This window comes from Apaloderma vittatum, unplaced genomic scaffold (assembly GCF_000703405.1).
Source record: "Apaloderma vittatum isolate BGI_N311 unplaced genomic scaffold, ASM70340v1 scaffold22479, whole genome shotgun sequence".
Lineage (NCBI taxonomy): Eukaryota > Metazoa > Chordata > Aves > Trogoniformes > Trogonidae > Apaloderma > Apaloderma vittatum.
Window position 1 is genome coordinate 14,968 of NW_009737338.1, and position 14,967 is coordinate 29,934.

Genomic DNA, 14,967 nt, shown 5'->3' on the forward strand with positions numbered 1-14,967 from the left:
TTCTCCTTATCTGTGCCAAGCTGCTTAGGAATAAAATTCCTCTGGTAACAAGTAAGGGTATAAGGCCCTTAACTAGCTACTATCTCCTTATACTCAGGCTTCTCAGTCAGTCAAATTAAATGAAGCATTTCATGACCACAGGTGTATTTTGCAGTAAGCTCAGGTTTAAGTAAACTCTGCAGTACTTCTTTGCATCATTGTTTTTTAGTATGCATAGAACAGTACTATCTTAGTTCATATTTTTTAGGAGAAACTAAAGAATCCTCATTGCAAAGTTTGTGATTTCACTGGGTTTAGTACATTCTCAACCATTGTATTTACTATTTTTTATATATATGTAGTCTAAAGGGTTGATCTGGAACTGTAGATAATAAAATTTAAATGCATAAGAGACCAATACTAACTGATTTAATAATGCTGCAAAAATACAAACTAACAAATTTTAAGCTCACATTTTTTTTAGATTTTGAGGCCCTAGTTCAGAGTGGAAATGATAAGCATTAGGTGCTTTAATACCTACAAAGCCTTTAATTTAAGCAACATTTACAAGTTTTATTATGTTAATACTATGTATCACAGCATATTAGTCTGAGAGAGTTATGTCAGAGCTGGATGAGGCACAATATCACAGCAAAGTATGTTTCCAGTAGGAAATACACTAATTTCAGCCTTCTGAGTCCTCTTGTGCCATCACAATCCTCATTTGTCATTCCTGGACAAACACCCTGAAGCTTGTAATACTATTTATGAGAGTTCCCTTAACCGCTGCCTGAGAACAATGTGTGACAGTCATCTCATTTGGGCTTATGTGTCTGTAGCTTCACCAGATATTCCTCACTGTTCAAAAAGGGAGGCTTACAGGCAGCACCAGAGGTGTCTTATGGGCAAAAAAAGCAAGGAGAAACATTAGCTAAGAGCTGGCACCACAGAGAATCAAGGATCCCTAACTCCCTTAGCAGTGACATTACTGCTAAAGGGGGAGGGTTGAATCTGGGAGGGTTGAATCTGCACACTTCGCTCAGAGGTTCACATCTCAAACTTTCGGTTGGACTGACTTTCCAGCCCCTGACCTCAGCCAGAGTTGCTCAACTTTGAAAATCAGGGCCCTTTAGGTACAATATGAGCATATTGATTTCAGAGCTGAATTTGAGGAAATTCCAGTCTACTATATTACCCGTTCACCTGCACTTTGGGAGATGTAACTGGACCAGGAGAAAACTAGGGCTTGTAGTTTGGCAGAAAGACTGGATGCAGGTGGATGTGGAAGGGCTGTATTGCCAAATGCAATAGAACGTTGTTCCCTTCCACCCACCCCAGAATCCACCTGCTTTTCCCCCAGCAGCAGAGGCCATAAGGACCAGAAACTCACGCAGTGGCAAGCAAGTTAATAGTTCTCCTAATGGCCTACATGAGCTACATGCATCAAATGAAATGAGTATGAAAATGGTTCATTACCTGCCTGAGATCCAAGGTCAGGTTTTTCAAAGAAATTTAGGCACATGAAGTTGCAGGTGGACAGCTAGTAATGTTTACAAAAGCACTCATGCGCCAGATTCCCACGAATTTTAGTGTGGGTTAGACGCATGGAGATAGAGTGTCTTTAGGCATCCAAGTCCTTTGAGAGGTGAAGTATTTTGCATTTACTGCAGTGTCCTGCAGAGTGCATAAGGATTATTACAACAGAGCAGCTTGTGTGTTGTCAATCCAACATACTGGCTTCCCCTGCGGTGACTTGTTCATCTTCCCATACCCAGTGGAACAAAATCTGTTGCCTGCATCCCACTTTATCTACCATCCAGGGAACAATGCCTATTTATATTCGAAAGCCTTGTCTTGAGTTTACTTTTCGTATGAAGAAAGGAAAAAGATGAGAGAAGGGGGAGGATGGAGAGAGAGAGAGAGAGAGAGAGAGAGAGAGGCATCGGTGTCCAGCACACAGCACATTGCCAGCTACACTGCCAATTAACGTGCCAGGATTCCCTTGCTCACACATGTTATGTTGTTTTGATATAACTAAACGACAGTTGCATTCAGTTGCTTCTTTCTATGGAAAAAACATCTTCAAAAGAGCAGATGAGCGTGACCCCTTTTCTCATTTTGTTTCCCATTACTTTAATTGTATATATATTGAATGTATCATCTATCGTGGAAAGTTGCTTTCATTTCTGCAACATCTGCAGGACACTTCTATGGCAAAGACTAGTGCATCTGCTGACGCAGCTCTTGCTCTCCCCATTTGTTATTCCATTTCATATTCACAAATTTCAAACCTGTGTTCCTAAAACTCGCCTGCTGATTTGCTGGGAAGCGCAGGTGCTCAGCAATACAGCAGATCCAGCCATTTTTGGTTAGGTGTCTAAATACGCCTTTACTGGCTTAGACATTTGGACTCAGTGTTTTTGCTCTGGGAGCATTAATCTTGCATCTCAAGTGTACACTAAATTCCAGTTTGCTTCCTCCATCTCAGTCTGCTAAAAATTTGGTTCCATGTTTTTATTAATACCATTCAGCAGAGGGGTTTTTTCTTTGCTTCAACCACACCATCAAACACTGCTTGCTCATTGGTGATCCCAGAACGGTCTACGAGTAACGTCCTGTGCAGGCATACAGCACGGATCATTATGAATGTAACCCTGATGCTGAGGCCAATACTTGACATTTCTTTGCATGCCATCCTCTACTCCTTCTCATCCTTGTAAACCAGAAAAGACACTGGTTTGACAACAGGACTGGAAGGTTTGTGTAATTAATACTGAGGCTAATTTATTCTGTGAGTGACTGTTTAATCCCGTGACTGTCTGTGTGCAGCACATGCATACCATCCCTGAATGCCTCGGTACACGTGTCAACAATGGGAAAAGTACTTGGTGGAAGAATGTAACTTTCTAACTCAGCTGCTGCTGTTGGCAGAGGCTGCTCCTCCCTTAGTCCACAATTTGTCTCGATCTTGTGACTGCCTATGGAAATGCCCCACTTTGTTTTTCTTACATTTTCACCTGCAGGACTTTAAACTAGAGACAGAAAAAGCATTTCAGCAGTATTGAAATAGATGTTTTTCTGATTGCATTCTTTGGTTTTTTTAACAGAATTTGTCAAAGCATTTGTTTGAAGATGAAAATACACTAGTTGGAAAAAAGGAGGAGGTAGGAGACTGCAGAGTTCCACATTCTGAGTTCTTTTTAATCCTATTATTAGGGAAGTAAAGACAGTTTGCTTTCATTCAAATGAATTGTCAGTTTATTCTCCACAGCAAATGAAAGTCTTTCTGAGAGTGATAGATATCCTGCCGGGGACAAAGACGTTCATGACGAGGTTCAGTACCCAGTCTTTACTTCTTGCTTGCTTTTCTTCTGCTTGGTAGCATCACCACACCCCAAGGCATACATGCACCTTGTGAAGTCAGAGCCAAGATTAGTATTTTGGACTGGGCCTGCAAGCTGTTTTTACCCACTCCTCCATGTACGAGCAGTTTCTTCTCAGACCCCATTATTAACAGAACCCGCTCAGTGACAAGGTCCTGCAAGAAACATCTCAAATTTACGTGTGTGTGTGTGTGTGTGCATGTCCTGTGCAAAGCAGGGAGAGAATTTTGGTTTTTTACTTCTCCTGTTCTGCCACTGCAGAAAGGATCCCAGTAAGTAAGTGCTTTTTGACCAGTTTGTGTCAGTTCAGTTGCTGAGGGCCAGTTTTTTGTGACAGTAAAAAAAAAGATATATATATTTATAAAACACATTACATATAGTTGTAAAATTAAACATGAACTACAGTGGTTTGCTTTAATCACAGCAATCCCTGGGCAAAACAGAATCCAGATAGTGGGAGATAGTGAGAAATTTCCAGAAGCACTGAGCCCTGTCTTGTAGCTCCTGTCTGAAAGATGCACTTGTATATGGCTCCTGAGGCACCATCTCTAACCGTGCGTGCCTGTAAATCCTTACAGCATTTCAAATCTGTCCTTTGATCACATTAATTGAGCTCCTTGCTAAAATGAATGAGTTTTATCTTGTAATATCTTGGGCGAGTAATAATTATGAAGGAATCTACTAAGGAATAAATCAGTGTTTGAAAAGGAGTGAATCTGGATCGTTAAGTAAAGGCCATAGCTGCTATATTTTTGTTAAACTGAATAATTTAGTTCAAATGTCTAAATGCTCACACGTAACATACTCAGAAGACTCTGAGTCCTTTTCCAAGAGATACGCAAATTCCTAAGTTCCCAGGACTTTCCATGGGAATTTGTCTTGCTAGGTATTTTAAGAACAACAACAAAAAAATACACAAATGAAAATTGATGCTTCTAAATCACTTTTGGTGCTTTGCATTCCAATCAGCTTATTTTAAGCACAAAAGCTTACGTTTTCTCCCAAAAACTGATGTTCTATTCTTCTGGGTCAGGGTTAATAGATTTGCTGGTCTCTTCTCTGCTTGATAGAATTTACTTCCTTTTTCTTTTTTTTTTTTTTTAAAACAGAATAGTTTATAAACAGAATAGCTTTACAATGACCAGTAACCCACTTGTTGGTAAAATGAACTAACACACAAGTATTGCAAATTCACAAAAAGCCATAGATAAGAGAGAAGAACCTTACATTAGTGCAAATGTAAGCATGGATTTGGTGGTTTTATCTATTTAAGTCATTTACCCATTTACGCCTCATTCCTGTGTGCAAGCTAAGAGAATGATAAAATGTGTCAAAAGCTGAATTGGAAGAATCCTTGCAGATTTATTAAAAAAACCCACTTCTCTAAGATTTTCTGCTCTGACTCTAACATGCCAACAGAGGGTCAATCCTTTGCTGAAGTCAGTAGGAATTTGCCACTTATTTCAGTGAAGAGAGGTTTTGGTTCTTCTGCTGTAAATCCCCTGCTAAGAGAATCCTGGTGATCAGTAATGACTCATTCAGAGACAGAACTTTGTGAGCTGTTTGAAAAATCCCTTTTCCATATTTAGCACTCTTAAAATGTGTTATTTAAAAAAACATAGCACGAATTACCTCAGGAAATACAACTGAAAAGTTCCTGTTTTTTTTTCTTAAACCCAGCCTCTTCCTCTCTCTCCCCAGCTCCTCCCACCTCAAAAAAAGTGAAATATACAATAATGCCAATAATTATGTGTTATGTGATTTTTATTGCTTTGCAATTTATTACAAATGTTTTTGTGGGTGGTACAAAGTATTTGAACAGGTTTTCAAACTAGTCGGAAATTTATTAAATATTGGTGATTGTTATTACAGGTTGTGTTTTATGATCTAAGGTTGATTTATACATACAAAACCCAAAAGGCAATGCAGTGCAACTCTTTCAGCATTCTTTTTGTGGTAATGCTCCACAATGCACAGCAAGCCTCTCTGAGCTAGAGGGGCTCTACATAAGCTGAAGAACAAAAAAAGACTATTACAAAAGCAGATACAAAAGTAAAAATATTCTACATACCCCACTGCCTCCACTAAGGGTCTGTAGGCAGTCAGCATTTCGGCAGAGGTTTTCACGAACTTTAAGAAATTTGAATTTTAGATGTTGCATTCAGAATGTTTTGCTAAACTAAATGTTGAAGATCTCTTAAAATGGACGTGTAGAAATATCTCCCAGAGGAGGAGAAAAATAATTGTTGTCATGGTGTATGGCTGATTAAAAATCTATATGACAGGTTCAAGGAAAGGCACAAGGCACATCAAGCATAATGGCTAGAACTTAAGGTTAACCAGATTATTCCATGACGCACACATTTTAAACTGTCCAATAAAGAGTTATAGTTAAAAAAGGACACGTGGATATATTTGCCCTGCAGATGTCCTGCAGATCCCAGGCTATCTAGCTGATTTTCTCGGAAGTGCTGGTAGACACTCTGTATCCTATCCCATTTCAAATACAGATCATAACATCAACCACACCATGCAAGGATTCCCCATACATCTTCTCTCCTCATTTGTTTTATTTTCCCTGTTGGTCACCCATCAGAAGTTATTCCCATCCTGACTCGTTTGAGAACAGATAATAACGAACAGCAACTAACCACAGAAAATCTTAAATTTGAACAGGATGTTTGCAGATAAATAAGAAACATGCTTCTGCCTGGGAATAAAAAAAAAAAAAAAAAAGGGAATTCAAGTACAATGTAAAAGTACATTTTATATAAGTACAGTTTATATATATAAAGGTCTTCCTGACTCTTCTTTTCCCCTCCCTTCTTTTCCCCTAGATGTTAGAAAATTGTGGATTTTTGATAAATTTATAATTGGGTGCTTGTTCTACTTTATGACAGAAAATCTTGAGGGAAAAGGGCAGGGCTGCTGCTGGAACTGAGGTGCATCACCTTTTCTCCACAAACCTGGCACAGCTGAGCTTATAGACAGCTAACTCACTGGCCCAGAGACTGGGCACTAATTTCTTTTCAGCTGCCAGAGGTAGTGGTGGTTGGAAAATGAGTCACATCTCCCTCCGCTTCTCTTGTTGAAGCAGAAGGATTACCAAATTAATGAGATGCAAGACTGTCTAGGTTTCTCAGATTGTAAGGTCCTAGAGAAAAAAAAAAAACAAACCTGCACGACTTGGGCTTTGGGCCATCTCCATGTACTTGCATTGCAGCCAGCAGTGAAAGGTTTCTGCTTCATTTCAGTCTTCAGAACCCGTGGGATTTTATTATTTTTTTTTCCTTACATCCTCCAAAGCAATGCAAAACGATTCATATTCCTAAGCGTAGAAGGAAGTGATTCAATTGACTCTCTGGACTGACAGGAGAGGGGAAAAATCCCAAGAAGACTTATATCCAAATCCATTGTAGGCTGCTGAAGAATAATCTAAATGTTAATCCGAGTTTCATTTTGGCCTTGAAAGCAAATCCTCTCTAAACCAAGTAAGGATCCACACGGGCCCTTTCCCTCCAACATGCTGTTCCTGTCAGCATAATCTGAAACCTTACTTAAATTAAATCATGACGCTGCAAACACAGCTCTCCCCTAGATAGCAGATGAGAGAAAAGTCATATAGTTTAAGCTTTTGAAAATCTAAAAGCATTACACTGATGAAAAAAGAAGTATCATGTTGAATGTTGGTAGAGGCTTTTGTTTATTCATTGGTTGTTGGAGATTTTGGCTGAAAAATTCTGTAAGTTCTAAACCTTTGTCATGAGTTTTAAGTCTCTGCTGAATCCATTAAAACACAAGACTGTACCAAAGAAGCACATACTTCCTTTTTTAGGCATTTAGCTCCCTTTTACATCAATGGAAATTAGATAATTCACACATCTACTCCTTTGTCTAACATTTCTAAGTGTGTCCTTGGAATGCTGAACTTCAGACACTAAAAAGGACCTAATTTAATGCTAAGTAAGTCACTTTCAAATGTTTAGTTGCTGTTACCATGAATAAAACTTGGCATTCCAAAGTGCAAGCACCTAAAGTCCCTAATTATTTTCAATCTCTTTTGTATCTTCTTTTGCATTTCTTTAAATGCAGGCAAGATTATGTACAACTTCTCTAGCTATATTTGTGTCTTTCATCTTTAATTTCAGATTTAGGGTATGTTGATAAATATTCATTTTCTTAACTTCGAAGAATGTTTCATATCTTCCACTCTTCCTTGATCCATCCTAAAGGTCTCTCTTCATATTTGCCATTTTCAATTTCTGTATTTATTACTAAAAATACATACATAAACATGTACCCACAAACATATATGTACACCCATCATTATTGTTTAGGTGACTACACATAAGGGCTATGCATTTTGTTTGATATAATAAAGACATACATGTTAAAATACAGTTTTATTATGTACTGTTTGTGGTGTCCATTTCAGTATCATTTCCATATGTAACATATGTGTTTCAGAAATATGTTTAGATTGAACACAGCTTAAAAGGCAGAAAATTACCTTTCTCTAAAGAATATATTCCTCTCTGGGTAGGTGAGACGCTTCTAATTTCTCATCACAAATCATTCTTCTGAGTCTCTTGATAGTTGCATTGTTTTTTTTATCTAGAACACTTCCAGAGAGTTAACTGGTTTCAAAAATAAATACAGTAATTCAGATGATGTCAAAGCCAGCGTGAAGATATGCATGCTGTCCTTACAGGGCATTACGCACCCTGAGTGCAATCCAGAAAACACATTTATGTGTAGGCACACTCTTGTAGAGTTTGTAATCCATGACTGAAACTTTGAATCCGGCAAAATTGAAGTCAGCTCTCCCTTTGACCTCTGTAATGCTGAGGCTTCACCCAACTAATCTTTAATCAAGGTATTGTGGGTGCATTGCTGTACATCTTGGAAGAGAGATCCCTGTCTACAGTGACTGCCTGCTCTATGACATTACAACTCACAGCAGCGCCCCAGCAGGGAACTTTCTCCAGGAGAGCTAAGCAGGTATTTGGGTCAGATAGCGTGACTTTATTTTCTGTCTTTCTGGACACATATCTAGACATCATCTACGCGGCTTGCTGGGCTGGCTCTGCCTCAGAAATACTCTCAGTGGCCTTTCTAGGTGCTAAATGCAAGCAGCTACCATGATGTTATATTAGGATTGATCATCTTCTAGGTACTGGCCATTCCCACGGACACTTTTATCATTATTTTTTGAAATAGAAAAGTTTAAGGAGCCATGGGTTCTTGGTGGGGACACTGCAAGGGACAGCAGCTGAAGATGGGTGAGTCCTGCATGAGAACGTGTGGAAAACAAGAACAGGCTCATCCCAGACCTTACATTCACAGAAGGAGTGACTAAGCCAGGACTTTGCCCTTTTTCAGAAGTCTCTGATTTTTCAGTCCCTTTTAAGAGTACCATATCTGTGGTTCAGACATTCTTCTGCTTAAACTTTTCTTCTTGCTTTCCCATCACGTTATCCTGGTGGGGAGGTTTAAACTGGAAGTCTGGAAATGCTCCCCTGGAGCCCCAGATTAATTTCCGAGAAGCGCACATGAAGCCTGGGCAACAGGGGGGGCTGGCTGCCCTGCAGGGCTTCACCTCCCTGAAAGGGGTCGAAGGAGCTCCAGGGCCACAGAGAACACAAGAAGAGGCCTTTGCCTCAGAAATGGCTGGGTTAGAAGCAGGTGGGACCCCATGGATTGAGCCCACTCACAGCAGACTGGTGATCTTACACAATGGGACTGAGCCAGGTTGTGGCAGATGGTATCCCTGGATCTGAGAATGGGTCCTGGCTCTTACTGTTTAGTTAATTAATTGGGAGGAACATACAAATTAACTTGTTAAATTACGAATACAGTATAAAATCCTCTGGTTTTGCAGATAGCTTGAATCCTCTACTGGAGTAAAATGACAAACATAATGTAAGTTGCTGGTTGGTTTTAATGCTTTTCTTCTGGCTCTTGGCAGTTAATTCACAGAAATAATTCTTGGGGTACACTGCTAAAAGACCTATGAGCTGGTGAGGTTTGTTGGGTGGGCAGGACAGATGGGATAGAGATGTTCCTAGCACTAATATGTACCTCAGTAGTGTTTATCTCTAGTAAGTCATCATAGTAAAACTGACTTGGAGTGTAATTTTCCCACAGCAAATGCAATCACTGAAGTGCCGTATCTTACACCATACAGGCTGGAAATCTGATTTCTGAGGCTGCTGCCTGTTTTACATAAGAAAGAGAGACAGAAATATGCACCCTCCACCAACACTGGTGGACATCCCTCTGCTAGTGGGAGAAATGAGGATATTAAGTTTGTTGCTGTGCTTCAGGGTGCAGGCTGCCACTTGGAGAAGGGCTGTGCTTGTCAGATGCAAACCAGCATTTTGTGGCTCTGCAATAGCTCAGGGAAGCAGGGATGGCAGGAAGGATGAGCACTGGCCATGAAGCCTTTTCTTGCAGGCACGCCCTCCATGCCCACAGCTCAGGGTGAGTCGATTGTCCCAGCTAAACCTCCAGAGGAATGACCTCCTCTTTGGTGAGTGTCCAGTTAATACACACACTTTAAAGCATTTTTCTATCCCAGCAGTGCAACAAAAGGGGCTGCCAGTGTCAGGGTAAGAGCCTGTTCTGTTCTGTTCGGTCAATTCTTTTGAGATGTTGGTGATGCCTCTGTGCCAAGATAGTCTATTTACCTCCACAGTGGCTTTTTCCAACAGGTTTCCAGGAACGAAAAGAACAGCTGGAGAAACTGAATGTTATGCTTCATTGGTGGGGGGAAATTCTCTGTACTGCAATATTAGTGTTCACTGCCTGTTGTGGTCACCAGGCACTGTCATCAAGGAGGTTTCAAGGGGCTGGTAAGGAAGTGGGATGTACTGAAGCTCTCACACTTGAGCAATTCAAGTCCAGAAGGGTAGTGTAGGGAGGAATATGTTTATCATGTAAACAGTGAACTGTCTGTAAAAAGGGAAGTTTTATGCAGCTATGGGGATGTGGGAAATGAGAAACCACTAATTAATGAGAAACCCTACCGAGGTTAAAGTAATTTACTGATTAATTTTGATTTCACTTCATTTGGTCAGAGTGGAAGGGGGATAAGACATAGCATTGCATCATAAGTCTTTTACTGGCACAAGTTTGAGATTATTGATAGGAGAGACTAACGCACATCAGTACCAATAGCTTATGCTGTACCATTCTATCAGATATTTTGGATGGGCCACCTGGACAACCGTTTCAGACAATTTTTAAAAAACTTTATTGGAAGTCATATCTTCTCTGTTTACCTATAAAGCTCCAAGAGGGCTCATTGGTATTTATGGTTTAGGGGAATTTTGGAGGAATAAGTAAGTCACTAAAAATACCACTGTTGTGTTACTGTGACTAGAAGCAACCCAGCTTTCTGGTTTTCTTGGGACCTTCCAAGTACAGTTACAGGGTTGTGTAGAAAAACAGGAATCTCCCCTGTTCTGCCCACGCCCAGCCCTCAGGGTCATGAAGGTCATAAAGAAAATTGCTTCCTTTCAATATCAGGTTATAATCTTATTGTTCTTTTTTTTGCCAAGGCAGTATTTTGAGTGACTATTTCTCCAAGTTGAAGAAAGGCTGAGAATGGTGGGATGGTAGAGGATAGCTTCATTTTTAGGAATAGAGATGAGGCACACTTCTTAAAGGTTGTTTGGGGGGTTTTTAACTGAATCTTCTGGAAACTGATGGAGTTTATGACAAAATTCCCATCACTGGTTATATGGATATGAGAGTAACATCTTGTAGCCCAGAACGTTGTAGCCCATTTGAGATTAGAGCGGGTTTTTTACCAGGATTGGGACAAAGGTAGAAACTTATTTTACAGCTGCATTCTCAGTCATTTAGTAAACCTTCTGGCCTGGGAAGTCACCAGAAGCTTAGCTGTGACACTGGTGGTGACAGAGAGAGCAAGGCTCAGGTAAGTCTCAAAAGCACAAATGTATATTCATCTTCAAAGCGTATTGCTTTGACCTCCACCTTATCATACCCTCACATGTGGGAATGCTTTCCACATTCCAAAGCTGACGGCAGTTTTCAAATTATTAAAAATCGTAGAGAAAGAGAAATAAAAAAAAAATTGTTTCCTTCTTACTTTCCAAATGTGAAATTCTCAAATTAAAGTGACATGTGCTGCAACAAAGGCTATATTAAACGCAGGATGAAGTTCCATTATTTTACGAATTGTTTAGTGAGAAATGGGTGCTTTATAACCTAAGAAGAGAAACTAGGAACTTGCCCAGTTCAGCTTCCAATCAGAAGCAGCATTGTACTCTGATTCTGGCAGATTGCAAGATGCCAGACTGTCACCATACTAATGCTGTTTGACCCTGCTTGGGCAAATTGGCCTTCTAACCTGAAACACTGTCCCTCGTTCATTGTATTTTTATTGTGAAGTGCTTTAGAAAATTACAGGCTTCACTCCTGAGTTTGCCAAGAAAAATAGGTGTTTTTTTCTAGATATCCCAAGATACTTCTACTAACAATTTCAAATATTAGGGACTAGAATCTCATGGATATTGTGGATGTGTAGAGTACACAATTTCATATAAGCCTGCTTCTGTCTGCTTTACCTGTCATGTTTTCACATTTCTTTCTCTTCTCTATGCCTTTTTTGCTCACTATAAGAGCAGGATCTTCAAATAAAATCTTTCTAGTGTATCGTCTATGTAATTGCATAAGAATACAATATTAAGCACTATGATTCTTAAGCACGACTTGCGTGGTCACAGCAGAATTCTGGAAAGATGACAGAAAAATTATCTGACAAGTTGGTGCACCAATACAAATTCAAACATAAAAGCAACTTCTGGGTATAGAGTATCTTGATGACCTCCAGGACAACGGAGAATTGGGAAATAAACCTTCCTAGAAACACTTGCCTTATCCTACCTTGGTGAGAGGTAGGAATGTTTTCACGTGGAGAACAGGAAAAACGGGAAGGTGCGAAAAACAGCAACACTCTCAACTCTTCCAGTCTTCCATAGATGAAGAGAATAATAACCACCATACTACTGTATAAGAAGTGTAGAGTCATGATGACAGAGCACAATTTGACACCAGATTTGGCATAAACCAGACCATTTTAAGGGCCTTTAGACTGAACTGTGTATTAGCACTAGTACGATGCTAGAGTATCTATGCTAAGTTAAAAGTTAATCTGCTTCTTTCACTTTCTAAAGGCAAATTCATCATTTAAATGCTTGGCCTTCCAAATGAGAGCAAGGCTGTATCCTCAAATATGCAGGTACATTTATTTTTTCTCTTTATTCTTAAGCTGACCGGAGATAGAGAATTCAGGGCATATTTAGCTCACTTATATTTGCCACACATCCATTGCTTCTAGCACACAGCTGGCTTGTGTTTGACCAGCTCAGCCCATGGGAAAAAGAAAAGTTGTTTATTGCATCTGTCCCTTTGGACTTGGCTCCAGTTACTTGTTGCAATGTAAGGTAATTTAGACAGTATTACTGTAAAAGTGAGGTTGAAAGAAGTAAGAAAACTTGAGGTTACTTTAGGAATGTTGTTCCTCTATTGTGGTCATGCTGCACTTGTACTTTATGACCAAATTTTTAATTCCTTGAAGCTACAATATTGCTATGATCTGAATGTACAAAGTTAATTTATTAACAACGTAAAAGCATGTGAGAAAGAGACAAGATTCCCCTTCAGATTGCCTCACATGAGAAAAAAAAATAGCCATTTAGGAAATAATTGTCTCCTACACACAAGAAGTAACAGAGGGGAATTTTAAAAATTAAGTGTCTGCACAAATTGAAAGCAAAACTTTTAAAACTGGTCAGAACTCTAACAGATGAGACATGCCTACAATGTTGACAACTCCTATCAAACTCTACTTCCAAATATTTTTGGCTTTCCAGGTGATGCAAATGCATGGCTCTATTTCAGAGCATCAGAGTTCAGAGTGTTTCATGTCTAGCAATGCAGTTCTGACTTGCTGTGTATAAACCAAGAGAATAATTTCTGGGTGTAAATCCAGCTTAGGTCAGGGTCAGGTCTGAGTTCAAAGAAGTTTAAAGTTTCAGTTCAGAGTTGTTTACTGTGAAATCTTGCCAGACCTCTATTGTCCGGTATGTCCTCTATGTCTTTTAATACAACAGTTCAGTGACGGTGATTAATTCACAGAAGCCCACAAGGAGCCCCTTGATCATGATTTACCACCTAACTGAAAATAAAATTGAGAGGTTTCATTTCTTCCTGTGATGCTGATGGAGAAGTGATATCCCTGGGGCTCATAAAAAATGTTCCTATCTGTACAACATTTTATAACAAAAAAAAAACCAAAAAGCCCATCTCCACGTTCCAGGTCCTCCCCACTAATGACGTCTATTGTGCAATGCTGTCATTAAAGTTACTGGGTCTTATTAACCTTAAAGCTCTGATAATCCCTGAATCTAGACTGAGAAAGAACCAAATACTTCTTAAGATTTCTGAAAAGAAATTCAGACGACCGAAGTGAAACATTTGGATCTGTGAAAATATATAACCATTTTTTCATAAGGCAGATTTTTTGTACGACTCTTGATAAATGACTGGTGGGTCAGCAATGTGATGGGTACAATACCAAAGCCAGAATTCTAGTGATATTTTTTTCCTACAGCCAGGTCAAAGCACCTCAATGTTTCATCTGATATCAAACTGGAAGCCCATTAATGGCTATCTCAGAACTGAAAACTCACAGTGCCTGAATCTAACAGCCCTCCTCACCTCCAGCATTTTGCCTGGGATTTCCTCCCTAGAGAGTGCTCATGGAGTTCGATTCCATTATCCCTTTGAGACCCACTGTACAGAAGTACATGGAGTGGTGCTGTACAGGTGGATGTGTCTTCAGTAGTACCATTCATACGGTAATTCTCAGACTGAGTAATCTGTCAGAGTAAGGGCCTTTTCTCTCAAGTTCAAACGTTCCTGAAATCCAGAGGGGGTCTGATTTCATGGGTCTTGTAGAGGTTTCTCACAAAAATAAAGGTATTTTCAAGATATTCAGAACCACAAATCCAGCCCCTATTGAATTTCAGTTTCCCTTACAGGTCATTATTGTTTTCACCACTTTATGGCAATACTGGCCAAAATCAATCTTTTACAACTCCACTTCCTACTCATACTAAAAGAGAAAGGTTGGGGCATTTAATTAGAGCTATTGATATTTTCAAAATGAGGAAGACATTCTGAAAAAGAAATTGTTTTTGCAGCCAATTCGGGGACCTTCTGTCTACAAAATCTGCTCTAGACACTTTCCCACCACAACTTTCTTTCCATTATTAGGAACTTACACCACGTTGTATTTAGCTTGGTATTTTGCCAAAAAATGTTCTTTAGGTCTCTATAGTACAAAATCTGACAGAAAGCATAACACAAGGAAAAAAGGTATTTTTAAGTCTCTACTTTTTTCCATTTTCCCATCAGAAAATTTTAAAAAAATATATTAGTAATATAAATCCATCTTTGTTCCAGTTTTTGCTCTGGTTATTTATACCCCTTAAATATGATCCATGTAAAGAAGTCCAAAGTTATTAAATCCATTCAGATAGTCCTTCAATCTATTCGGGAGCTGAGTGTACCT